Genomic DNA, 13,151 nt, shown 5'->3' with positions numbered 1-13,151 from the left:
CTGCCAGCTTCTAGCACTGGTACCGCGGGTCGGTACAGCGCCTCGAGGGCTGCCAGCCACGGCTGTTCTGCCTGGGACCTGTAAAGCGTCAGCGCAGATGAAGAGCACAGAAGCGCTATCTATAGAGACGGGGAGAAAGGGTGGGGGCAGGGGGCGCTTTTGATCGGTGCCAGGGAAACAAAAGGAATCCGGAATGCAAACAGTCCTGGGGGAGAGGGCCGGGAGCACCAAGCATGGATGGCATTTCTCAAAAATGCAAAGAGACATTATGTACCCTTTGACCCCAATGGCCTCTTCTCCCCAACTCAGCCCTTCCATAATCTCCTGTTTGCTGCGAACGAGCAGAAAACGACAGACAATGGGCCTCTTTACCTTGTGTGGCCTGGCTATAGAAAGCATCAGCTGTCTGTCCAGGCAGCCTTGCATACAACACTTTAACATATAGGGTGGGCTTTAGGTCACCTCTTTCTGTTGATTGGACAGCTTTTATGTCCATTCCAATTCCTTGCTCCTTATTGGAAGGCTTTCCCTTGTATTCTTTTCCTTGTTCATCACATGGACAACTAGGTTTCACTCTGCTTTCTGATTGGCCACTGCTTATGCCAGGGTTTTGACCTCGTTAGCGCTCTTTTCTTTTCCCTATTTGTCAGCTGTTGCTCTCCTCTGCGAACCAGCTGTAGCCCCCCACCCTCCACTCACTCAGTCCCTGCCTCATCTCCATCCCCTCACTCTTTGTCACACTTCCCCCCGGACTACTCACACAATGTTGAGGTACACTTATCGTTTGACACAAGTTTCTTGTCAGAAATATCTTGTCCCCTATACTTATAATGTTAAATTGTTGTGCGGTCCGCTAAACTTTTCTAAAAGAAAAATATACAAAGGCCTGGCCCGGGGGCCAAAATCGACCTCAGGAGGGGGGGGGGCATACGGCCCCCCTCCCAAAAAAAAAAAAAAGCATAGAAGCCCTGGGGGATGGTGTCACCGGGGCCAAAAGTAGCTTGGGAGGGGGGCCGCTCGGTTTCCCTCCCTTTGAAAATATTAAAGAAAGATAAACAAAGGCCGGGCCCTGGAGGGTGGGGTTCCCCAAAATCAGCCCAGGAGGGGGTCCGTGCACCCCCTCCCATTTTTTTAAATTTAAACAATGGAAAAAGGGTCAAGCCCCAGGGCATGGGGTCCCCAGGCCCAAAATTGCCCAGTGAAGGGGGGCCACGCTTCCTCCCTTTCTAAAAATAAAACAAACTCCTGCCCCTGCAATGTACTGTGTTTGACCTCACATAATGCATCACTCATGACATGGTCAGTGACATCACTGATGAAATTTCAAATGACATCACTGATGACATCATCCAGTGACTGGGAGTGTTTTAAAAAAGTTTACGTGTTAAATATATATACCAAGGTGTTTTGGTGAATCTGTATGGATGAATAAGTGGGTACGTCACTGACTGTATAAGTGAGTGATTAGGTGTCTCAGTGAATGTATGGGTGAGTGACTATGTTGTGTGAATGTCTGTATCAGCCTGTCAGTTGATATCTAAGTGGCTATATGGGTTGGTGAGTGGTTATATGAGTGGCTGTAAGGGTGATTGATTGGTTGTCTGAGTACCTATATGGGTGTATGCGTGTCTGTGTGGCTGGCGTAGGGTGTGTGTGACTACCTGTATGGATGAGTGAGTGGGTGAGTCAGTGGCAGTATGGGTTAGTCAGTGTATGTGTGAAGGGCTGTATGAGTGAGTAAGTGTGTGTATGGCTTTGTCAGTGAGTGAGTGGATGTGTCAGTGGTATATGGGTGAGTAACTGCATATGTGAAAGGCAGTATAGGTGAGTGTTGAGGTATATGAGTGACGGTATGGGTGAATGAGTCATTGTGAGAGTGGCTGTATGGGTGAAAGTGATTGTGAGAGTGGTTGTATAGGGATAGTGTGTGCTTCTGTCAGTGACTGTTTAGGTGAGTGTGTACGTGTTAGTATCTGTATGAGTAAGTGAGTGGGTGTGTGTGTAAGTGTATGGGTAGGCAAGTAGCTGTGTGACTGATTGTATGGTTGAGTGAGTAGGTGCGTGAGTAGCTCTATGGATGACTGACTCAGTGTGTGAGTGGCTCTACGAGTGTCCGAGTGGATATGCCAGTGGCTGTATTAGTGAGTAAGTGGGTGTATGAGAGACTGTATGGGTGAGTGCGTGGATCTGTGTGTAGTCCTAAAAATCAGGGAGTAGCTGTGTAAGTACTGATATGGGTTTGAAAATGGTAGTGTGGAAGTTGGATTGGGTGTTTGAAAGGTTTTATGGGGTGTGAATGGGTGTGTCAGAGATTCTGTGGATGATGTCATCCATGATGTCTTCGGTGATGTCATTGGAGATGTCATCAGTGATGTCACTAACCATTTCATGTGTGATGTGATATGTGAGGTTATAAGCAGTGCATTGCAGGGGCTCGAGTTATAGTTAGCTCAGCTAGCTATAACTGCTGAATTTGTACGAGTGAATCCTGAGCCTAACTATAACATCTCTGTAACCTTTAGTTTTTTCAGTGAATTTCTAAGGTTTTTTGAAATCCATTCCCAACTGAAACGTACCAGTAATCTTTGTTTTTTTAATTGAATTTCTAAGGTTTTTTAAATGCTAATTCCTAACTATAACGTCCCTGTAACCTTTGTTTATTCAGTGAATTTCTATGTTTTATTTAACTAGTAGTTGCGTTTGCAGATTGGTGGAAAAAGGGGGCTGGGCCTCCGAACAGCTCTCAGGAATCCCACTGTGTAGGACTTACAGAAGGTACCAGGAGGGCTTCTTGGCCCCGAAGGTCCCTGGGGAGTGAAGTAGACTTCATCCCACAACAAGTAGTGCATATCGGGCTGTGTTTGTGGAGTGGTGGAGAAAGGGGGCATGGCCTCTGAAGACTTCTTATCAATCCCCCTGTGTGGTACTTACTTAGGATAACAGGAGGGGTAGTTGGCCCCCAAGGGCGTTCTTGGAGGCCAACTACCCCTTCAAAAAAAAATAATAATAAAAAAAAAATCTGTAACCTCTAGTAAATCCCACACAGCAGTATTGCTGATACCTCATAGGAGGCAATGCCCCCTTTCTCCACCACTCTGCAATTGCCCCTCCTGACACACTACTACTAGGGGGTTGAAGTCCTCTTGCTATTGAGGGTCCTTGGGGGTCAACTACCCATCCTGTTACCTCCAGCAAGTCCTACACAGTGGGTTTACTGAGCGGTTTTCGGTGGCCATGTCCCCTTCCTCCACCACTCTGAAAACATGCATCCTGGAGCATTACTAGTTGGGGGATGAAGTTCCCTCGGCTCTTGAGGTTCCTTGATGGCCAACTAGCCCTCCTGTTACCCCCAGTAAGGTCCACACAGCTGGATTGCTGAGAGGTCATCAGAGTCCCCGCCCCCTTTGTCCAACACTATGCAAATGCACCTCCTGGCAAAGGTGAATGCAGTTTCACAAATCCATAAAGCCACTCACACACCCACTCAAAGACTCATACAGCCACTCACACACCTACTCAACGGCCCATACAGTCACTCACACACCCATTTACACAGCCACAAAACCACTCACACAACCACACAGTCACTCACACACCCACTCACAGACCCATTCAGTCACTCACACACCCACTCGCCGAGCTATACAGCTACTCACACATCTAGTCTCAAAGGTTACAGATTACAGATAGGGAATACAATTTTAAAAAACCTTCACAATTCACTAAAAAACCACAGGTTACAGGGACATTATAGCTCGGAAATAGCATTAAAAAAAACATAGAAATTCACTGAAAAATCCAAAGGTTACGGGGACGTGATAGTTAGGAAATAGTATTAAAAAAACTTTAGATATTCATTGAAAAAAACAAAGGTTACAGGGACATTATAGTTAAGCTTAGATATCACATGCACAAAACCATAGAAATTTAGCAGTTATAGTACCTGAGCAAACTATAACTTAAGACCCGCAATGCACTGCTTATTACCTCACATATTACATCACTCATGACATGGTCAGTGGCATCACTGATTGCTTCTGAAATGACATCACTAATAACATCATCCACAGAACCACTCACACACCCACACAACCACTCACAGACCCACACAACCACTCAAACACCTATTCACACATCCACACAACCACTAACATACCCCCTTACGTACCCACAAATCCACTCACACACACCCTCTCTGTAGGAAGGTGGCTACCTGACTATGGTTACCCCAGATTTTTTGCCTTGTGTTTAGCTGGTTTTCGACTTAGTTGGCCTGGTTCCCTGCTAATCAGGGCCCCAGGCTATCTGCTCTCTCTGTAAAATGGATTCCATGTACCCTAGGTACATACCACAATTGGAAATGGACTCCTTGTCAGGCCCTGTACCATGCACTATAGGTGCTCAGGGCATAGGTGCCACCAAGGCCTACCAGGGGCTGAAGCATAGCTTTTGCCACCCCTGGCTGGTTCTTAAATTGACACAACTGGCTGATCACTCAGCTGGGGCAAGTGGGTGTAATCACCCCTTGCTTAGGTATAGTATACCTATACCTAAACCTATATCTGGACACATATATAGCCTGTAAGCCACTCCTATGGAAGGCCTCATCAATCCTGGAGGCAGAGTGCGTGGTTTTATGTGAGATGGAGCTCTGGCATGAGCTGAGCCTGTCTGCAGCTGTCGGGAACAACCCCCTAAGCTGATCAGGGATAATGCCATACCATATACTCTTAAGCGCCTTATAATCCTTGCGGTTATATAGCAACTTTGGTTTGGCTTTATCAAAACATGTCGTGTAAGGTGTCATACGATTTGGAATACTACCCCCTCGCCAGTTCTGGCGACGGGGGTAGCATTCCACCCTTCTAGAGGGATAAGACATGTTACTTTACTGAAACGCGGTTGATTTAAAATGAGCCTCAGATCCACAAAATGGATGCCCCTGCCACAGACACGGGTCTGGCCTCCTGCTGCTGACCGAAACTCAGCATATGGTGGCCTGGACAAACCACCCCAGACAGGAGATAGTGGATTGTAGTAGGGAGGTTTCAAAGAAACCAGACACTGCCTGGGGAGCACAAGGCTACCCCTTGCATAATCCGGCCAAACCGGTTCTGGGGCCTTCCAGCCCCCGTCCCAGCGCGGCCTGGATCAAAGGAAAGGGGTGTAACCACCCCCTTCCTGGGTCCCACCCATAGGAGGGGACCTAGCAGGATGTCCAGCCCACCAGATTCGAATAAGAGTGGGAGCAGTGCCAATGCAACTCAGATCATCCTGAAGAAACATAAGAAACGAATTCTGGACCCTTCGACTTTCTACTCAACACAGAAGACTGAAGAATCTCCCTTGTGGTCAAGGAGTGACCACCCTGTGCAAACAGGCAACATCCAGCCCTCGACCCTTGCTTTGTTGCAGTTCCCGCCGGAACTCGAGCATCAGAGATCAACAAGATCAAGCTTGCCTGCCTTCTCCCTGCCCGATCCACAGTCCCTGCAGAGCTGAGACCCGTGGAGGCGACCGGAAGCGTGGGGCACGCCATCTTGAAAAGGCCACAAGACGCTGACCGTGCAGCCCACGAGTGACCCTCGAAGCTGTACACCGGGGTTTGAGAAGCCCCAACCCCGAGCTCCACTTGCACCAAAGCTACCCCCTCCACACTCGACGAGTGCTGCGTGGGGCCCTTCTGCTTGTGTTGGCTCGACGCGTTGGTCCGGTCACTTGCCAGCTGGCTTGTGGCCCCTGTGCTGACGAAAACTTGAATACAACTCGCTTTTCTGGTTGCCCCAGATCTGCACCAGCTCCTGTAAAAAGGAGCCCCCACTCTGACCCTCCTGGTTCGAGTGATAAGCAATCTCCCGGTTCCGCGTGGATTGCTTTTGCCAAGTGCTGTTTGCTGCAATCTTGAAGCCGACGGTGCTGACGGTGAGAGCCTACGTGGGACAGATCGTGACCTGTCCTGGACGTCGCAGATGCCCCAGAGCCCACGTGACAGCGGAGAGAAGCCTATCAACAACCACCTGATTGCGCCCGACATTGCCTGGTTCCGTCCTGGTTCCACCCTGGTCACTGCTGAGTGACCCAGACTCTGTCCCCTCTGCTTTCAGGTACTTTTCTACTTCGATCCACCCTTGGATCGCACCGGACACTTCTGCTTCACATCGCCTGCAGCTGCAACAGCTTCAAGCACCAAGAGCCTGCGTGTCAAAACCCGACGCCACTTCGACCCTGTGCACCCACGGCCAGTGGGTGAGGTAACATTGCAACGCCGGTGTTCCTACACTGGTACACACCTCTAGGGTCTGTGTCTAAAGTTTTGTTCCTCTAGGTTCAGCGGAAGCCTCTTTTAATTCACTTTGTGTAACTTTTACGCACCATTGACATTGCTTTGGTGCAAGCCGCACTTTCCGTGCTGCACCCGAGTCCTGTGGGCTACTCCTGACTTCAGCATTGCTAGTCCTGACTGCTCCCAGCGAATCTCTAGGCCCTAGGCCTAACCACTGTTCGATTGGTATCTCTTATACCACTTTTTTAGTATATGGTTTAAGTGGCCACCGGCCCTTATCCAAAATTGTGCAACTTTGTATGTTATACTGTGCTCTTGATTTAACGCTTGTGCCCCTTTCCTCATAAAGAGTACTGGGGAGTAATTTAGAAATAAATACATATATTTTTATAATATATACTTGTGTGGTGTCCTTTCGTTTGATTACAGGATTGTATGTGGTAAAACAGCTCGCTTAACACGACCTCTTAAGTTAAGCCTTTAAGGCTGCTTAGTCCATGCTAACACTAGGATAGCTTGTCTAACAAGGTTGACTTACAACCTGACATCTTTGGGGTTTGTTTGGACTGATACCAAGTGGTTCCAGAATTGGAAACACTACATATCAGGCCAACTTCTCACACTCTCACAGCCCCATACAAACACTCACAAACCCATTTATACACCCTTAAAAGCATTCACATACCCACACAACTCACACACCCATAAAACCACTCACACATCTATACAGCCATTCACACACCCCAGGGTGAAAAACTATTTATTTGGGATGGGGGGTGCGCGGCCCCTCTCTTAGCCATTAGATGCCACAGGGAATCCACCCAAGATCAATGTTTTGTGTGGGGAGGGGCCATGCACCCACTCCCAGAACCTCAAGGGGCACCAGGGAGCCGAACTATGGAACTGCTATGTAGTATTCTTGGAAGGGGGGGCCACATGTCCAACTTTCCCGAGGGAGTTTCAATTAGTGTTTAATTTGTGGAAAAATACATTTACCAAATTTGAATTCCTGTTTTGGTGATTAAGGCATAGGTAGATTATTCTCCTTCGACATATTGGCAAGTACACTTAGGTCATGAATCTGATGCTGGCATTCACAGCACAGGGTCCTGATGATGGTTTTGCCGATCATGTGGCCAAGAGACACCGAACCTTCAATCGTTACTCCTCTTTAACATCATTCACAATACCATACAGCTCATCAGGTCATTTCATTGTTGAAGCTAAAGAACAACTATATTGGGCTAAGGATTCATAAATCCAGATGGTTAAGAGAATATTACGCCTCCCAGTGATCACTGGACTGGATTTTATTCAGTTATTGTGCACGGGATCATTGGGGTGGTGTCAGTGTTGCTTTGTTAACTTTGTCATATATAGATACCTTTTACTTTGCACTATGCTTTGTGAACTTGATGTGCCTCATACAAAATATCTGAATACAATAATAATTTTGTGAAAACAATACATTTATTGTTTAACACTTGCTGTTCATAATTGGATCTTTTGACCAACCAACTGCATAATACATTTTTTTTTTAATCCTCCAGGAACATTTTTGTTCTGTACATTGGTTTGCCCAGTTCCCTGGGGGAATAGTGGGTTGCCGTGTTGCGTAACAAAAGTGGCATTAGATTCAGAATTCAGAATTAGAATTTAAAATCCAACTTCACCATGAGTTGTGATTTTAAATTGTGATTCCAGAGTCACTATATTTGGGTTTTCCATTTCTATCCAATTGGAAATTACAATAATACATTGTAATATGGTAATTCGAATGGTATCCTCTGGAAGACATAGTTCTTGCAGTAGTGAAAAACGGATTTAAGAGTTTTTCACTGCAAGGACATGTAAAACTTAAAAGTACATGTCCTACTTTTTAAATTCACTGCACTCTTCCCTTGGGCTGTCAAGGCCTGGGTGACTTATCTGTATTAGTAAGGACGGTTTAGACCTGGCAAGAGAGTTAACTTGCCAGGTCTACATGGCAGCTTAAAACTGCACCCACGGGCTCTGCAATGGCAGTCGGCCCAAGACATTTATTTAAAGGCTACTTAAATGGGTGGGAGCATTAGTGCTGCAGGCCCTCTCATAGCATTTAAATTACCAACCTTGGGCACAGGTAATGCACTTTACTAGGGACTTATAAGTAAATAAATATGGCAATTGTGGCTAAGCCAATGTTACCATGTTTTAAGCAGGGAGCGCATGCCCTTTAGCACTGGTTAGCAGTTGTAAAGTTGATTGAGCCATTTGGGGGTCTTCACCATACAATGATCGGAGGCAAAAATGCTAAGCAAGCATGAAAAAGGGCTCAAATCAGAGAGGTATGGGGAGGGTATTGAACCGTGACAAATGCTAAATGAGTCATTGTCGCTCGTTCAACGTGCTGGCAAGTTTAACCCCTGCTCCTTGTGGCCCGTTTCCAGGCACTAGGGATGCAGGTCACTGGTTCAAACCCCTGTTCAAGGCTGAGCCTCTCTAATTAGTTTGCATCAATTAGTAACGCACGTGCCCCACACCGACAAGATGTCATAACACCTGATAATTCCTACAGAACGCCCCCGTTGTTGACTGGTACAAAACCCTGTTAATTATACATGGTTTTCACCACTGCTCACCCTGCGCTGCTGAATAAATAGAAATCAAACTGACTTCAGTGAATGATTCACACCAGCGCCCCCCAGCAGTTTGAGAGCATTATTCACATAAAAATGTGAATAAAATACTTTTGTCTGTCAATGCCGCCGTTCAAAGCCGACCTCGAGTTACAGATTCCGCACTCCAAAGATTTATACCACAGACCGCGAGAGACTTTACCACACACAGGGCACAGTCCTGTCTCACAGGCTCTATCATCCGCCGACGTCTACTACACAGTGCCAGAGACTTGGGGCCATATTTATCTAAGGTTTTGCATCACCCATGCCCCACACAAGGGGATGCAGAGCGACGCAAAACCTAGAATGAGATATATCAAGCCACGCCAGGCCACCTTGGTGTTCCCAAGCATCTACCAATGGATTTTTTTGCATTCCCAGACTTACCATGAGTGGGAGACCTGGGAATGGGTCAAAAGGCTACGCCTTCCCAGGGGGGAGAAATATCTTTATTTTTCTTCTTGTTTTCCTCTTACAGGGCCCGATTCACAGAACTAACTTAAGACAAAATCCTAAAATTACTACCATGTTGGTATTCACAGAAGGCACTTATTAATTTCGGTATTCACAGAAGTCAGGTGTCCTAACTTTAGGACTCCTAAATGCCTTCTGTGAATACCAAAAGTCTTAAAGTTAGGATTTTTCTCAGTTTAGGAGCAGTAAAGTTAGGAGTCCTAACTTTACTACTCCTAAACTGAGAAAAATCCTAACTTTAAGGGCCCGATTCACAGAATGAACTCAAGACTCAATCCTAAACTTACTACTATTTTGGTATTCACAGAATGCAGTTACTACTTTTGGCATTCACAGAATGAACTTACTACTTTTGGTATTCACAGAAGTCAGGATTTTGTCTTAAGTTTGTCTTAAAACAAACTTAAGACAGACTTAAGTTAGGATTTTGTCTTAAGTCTGTCTTAAGTTTGTCTTAAAACACACTTAAGACAAAATCCTAACTTCTGTGAATGCCAAACGTAGTAAGTGCATTCTGTGAATACCAAAATAGTAGTAAGTTTAGGATTGAGTCTTAAGTTCATTCAGTGAATCGGGGCGTAAGACTTTCGGTATTCACAGAAGGCATTTAGGAGTCCTAAAGTTAGGGCTCCTAACTTCTGTGAATACCGAAATGAGTAAGTGCCTATTGTGAATACCAAAATGAGTAAGTGCCTTCTGTGAATACCAAAATGAGTAAGTGCCTATTGTGAATACCGAAATGAGTAAGTGCCTATTGTGAATACCAAAATGAGTAAGTGCCTATTGTGAATACCAAAATGAGTAAGTGCCTATTGTGAATACCAAAATGAGTAAGTGCCTATTGTGAATACCAAAATGAGTAAGTGCCTTCTGTGAATACCAAAATGTCAGTAAGTTTAGGATTTTGTCTAAAGTTAGTTCTGTGGATCGGGCCCTCTACGTGCGCTGCATTCTGTAACACACATAGAAAGAGGGAAAAGCCTCAGGGGATTGTGTTTGTGCAGGAAGGTTCTTGCACAAAACCAATCCTGCCTGTAACACGGGCACCCTTGTACCATGGTGTAAGTGTGCTTACGTTGGCACTAGGCAGCATATATTGCGCCAACGCACGGAGCGGACAGGAATGTGCAATATAATGTTAAATATGGCACATTCCTGCCTTCGTCCTGTCACACAACCCAGTGCAGCGAGGTGTCTTGCCGACCGGCATGACATTTTGAAAAATCTGCCCTTCTGTCTCCCACCGACCACAAGTCACCACAGACCACTGGCGGCCCTTGCGTGGCGGAGGCAGCACGAGCAGCCTATGCTGCACTTTTACAGCGCAGGGCGTCACAGTAGTGTTGTAAGCGCATCATCACAATCAAACAAAGTTCTAAGCCGAGGATGTGCATGAGAATAGCTGCGACAGGACCTTAAGTTTCCTTTCTGCATGTCTATATGTACGTCGAACTGCTGCTTGCCACATACTTGTGGTAAAGGATATCTTTTTGAGGTTTTGTAAGGAGTGTTAATGTTAACCCATTAGCAGCAAGATGCTGGCATTTGCACCTGTAAGGCTATCTCTGCCCTCTCACCCACTGGGCTGTTTTTTCTGCGATTGCCTACATGGAAAAAAGCAGAAAACAAGCACTTACATTTTATTTTGCATTTCAAAACTCTGCACTTTGGCACGTTGCAATGTGGGGCTTGTAGTTTTGGTTTTAAAAGTTTATTAAGGGACTCTGGCTCAGCTCGAGGTCCCATTGGACCCTTGAGCCCTTTACAAGCCGGGCTTTCACATGGCTTCTGTCTGCCACCCTCCGTCTACCTAGGTGGTGGCGTTTGGCTCGAGCTGCTGACTTTGGAACTGGGGAACAAAGGTTCGCAATTCAGTGTCGGCTCACCATCCTGTAATTTCGGGCAAATCAATTAATCTCCCTCTGCCCATATAAAACGAATGCGACCTTTTGTAATGTAACTGGTGATCGTGTAAAGTGCTCCAATACCTTTGGGTCAAGCTTGTGCACTATATAAAAACTGCAGAGAAAAGCACAAAGGGGTTAAATCAAAGTATTTACTTGGAAAGAGAAACAAATACGCATTTAGTGGCTGATTCATGGAAAGTGAAAGTAGAAAACCTGGATAAATTGCTGTTTCCCTGATAAAATTGTGTGATCTTAGGCAAATATTTTATCTTACCAAAAATCCTATTTCTTAATTTTTGCAAAATGAATGTGCTTTGAAAAATGGGAGTTCAGAATACCAGTTGCACAAAAACCTATTGTTTTTGATTTAATAGACAATATTGTTGCTCTTTAGTAATCTGGGCCACGTACAGGCTTTACATGACAACACTCTTGCCTAGTTAATAGTACACTTATGACTCATGTTTAAAAACAGTCACTTTTGATAAATTCTTCTCAGGGCTGTGCTATAATGTGACTTATAAATGTCAAAGCTTCCACTAGTTGAAGAAATACACTTTTTTGAATTTTGAAGAGACTTTATCATATTTTACGTGATATTTGTAGTAGTATGATTTATATAGCAAACATTTTCACAGCACGGCTCGTGCTCGGGCCCTAAGACCCGAGCCAGACCCGTGGCTCTTATCAGACTCGGCTCGCCCGTTTAACTTGTTGGTTCTCCCACCTTTAGACTCAAAACCCCAATATACAATTTGCTGTTGACTAAAATGCCAGAACTGGCCACTTATCAGCTATGTGTTTAACTGGCAGATGCATCAAAAATCGGTATTCCAAGTCCTTATTAGCGAAAAATAAGGAATCGCTAATAAGGACATGAAAACCGCGATGAATCAATACATTCGCTAAATATTACCGAATCATTAAAAATTGGTAAAAATTGCGAAAACATGGCTGCGAGAAACCAAAATGAAGATTAGCAAATACCGAATTAGCAAATACCTAATCGGTATTTGCGAATTCGGTATTAGCGAAATCGCAAGAAGAAGCGGCGCATCGGAAGCAGGCTGATGACATCACAACCAGGAAGTAGCACAGCCCCTGCTTCACTCGGTGCCCTGAGGAGCTCAGAGGAGGAGGCAGAGCATAGGAGCAGAGGAGCAATACATAGCCAGCAGTGACCAGGACCTGCACGGCAGTGCATTATGGAGAAAGAAGCACCCAAGGGAAAGGACACCCCCAGGAAGAGAAAACAAAAGTTCTCTGACAAGGAACTTGAGATTCTAATAGAGGGTGTCAGCAGCAGGCATGAAAGGCTGTTTGGAAAGCTCTCCCTGAAGGTGCCAGAGGCGGAGAAGAGGAGGATGTGGCTGCGCATCAAGGACAGCGTGAATGAAAGTCCCCCGCATCCGTAGAGCCACCACAGGGGGACGGTCCTTCTCCTACCTCGCCGCCAAGACATGGAACTCCCTCCCCACCCACCTCCTCTGACCCAGGACCACCTCGCCTTCAGGAAGCAACTCAAGACCTGGTTGTTCGAGCAGTAGCAGATCCCCCTCCCCCAGCGCCTTGAGACCCCCTGGGTAAGTAGTGCGCTATATAAATGCGATGATTGATTGATTGACAGGTCGGAGTCACCCACTGCAGCATCGAGGACCTTAAAAAATGGTGGTACGACCTCCGCAAAAGGGCTAAGGAGAGGATTGCGGAAAGGGTGAAGGATGCGGCTGGCACAGGTGGTGGGTCCTTCAATGTGACACCGAACACAGCCCTCGAGGACCTTGTGGAGTCGACAATCGAACCCGAAGCTGTTGTGGGGGTCACCCA

Source organism: Lissotriton vulgaris, chromosome 8 (assembly GCF_964263255.1).
Source record: "Lissotriton vulgaris chromosome 8, aLisVul1.2, whole genome shotgun sequence".
In the NCBI taxonomy this organism is placed as follows: Eukaryota; Metazoa; Chordata; class Amphibia; order Caudata; family Salamandridae; genus Lissotriton; species Lissotriton vulgaris.
Note: the sequence above shows the minus strand (reverse complement) of the source record.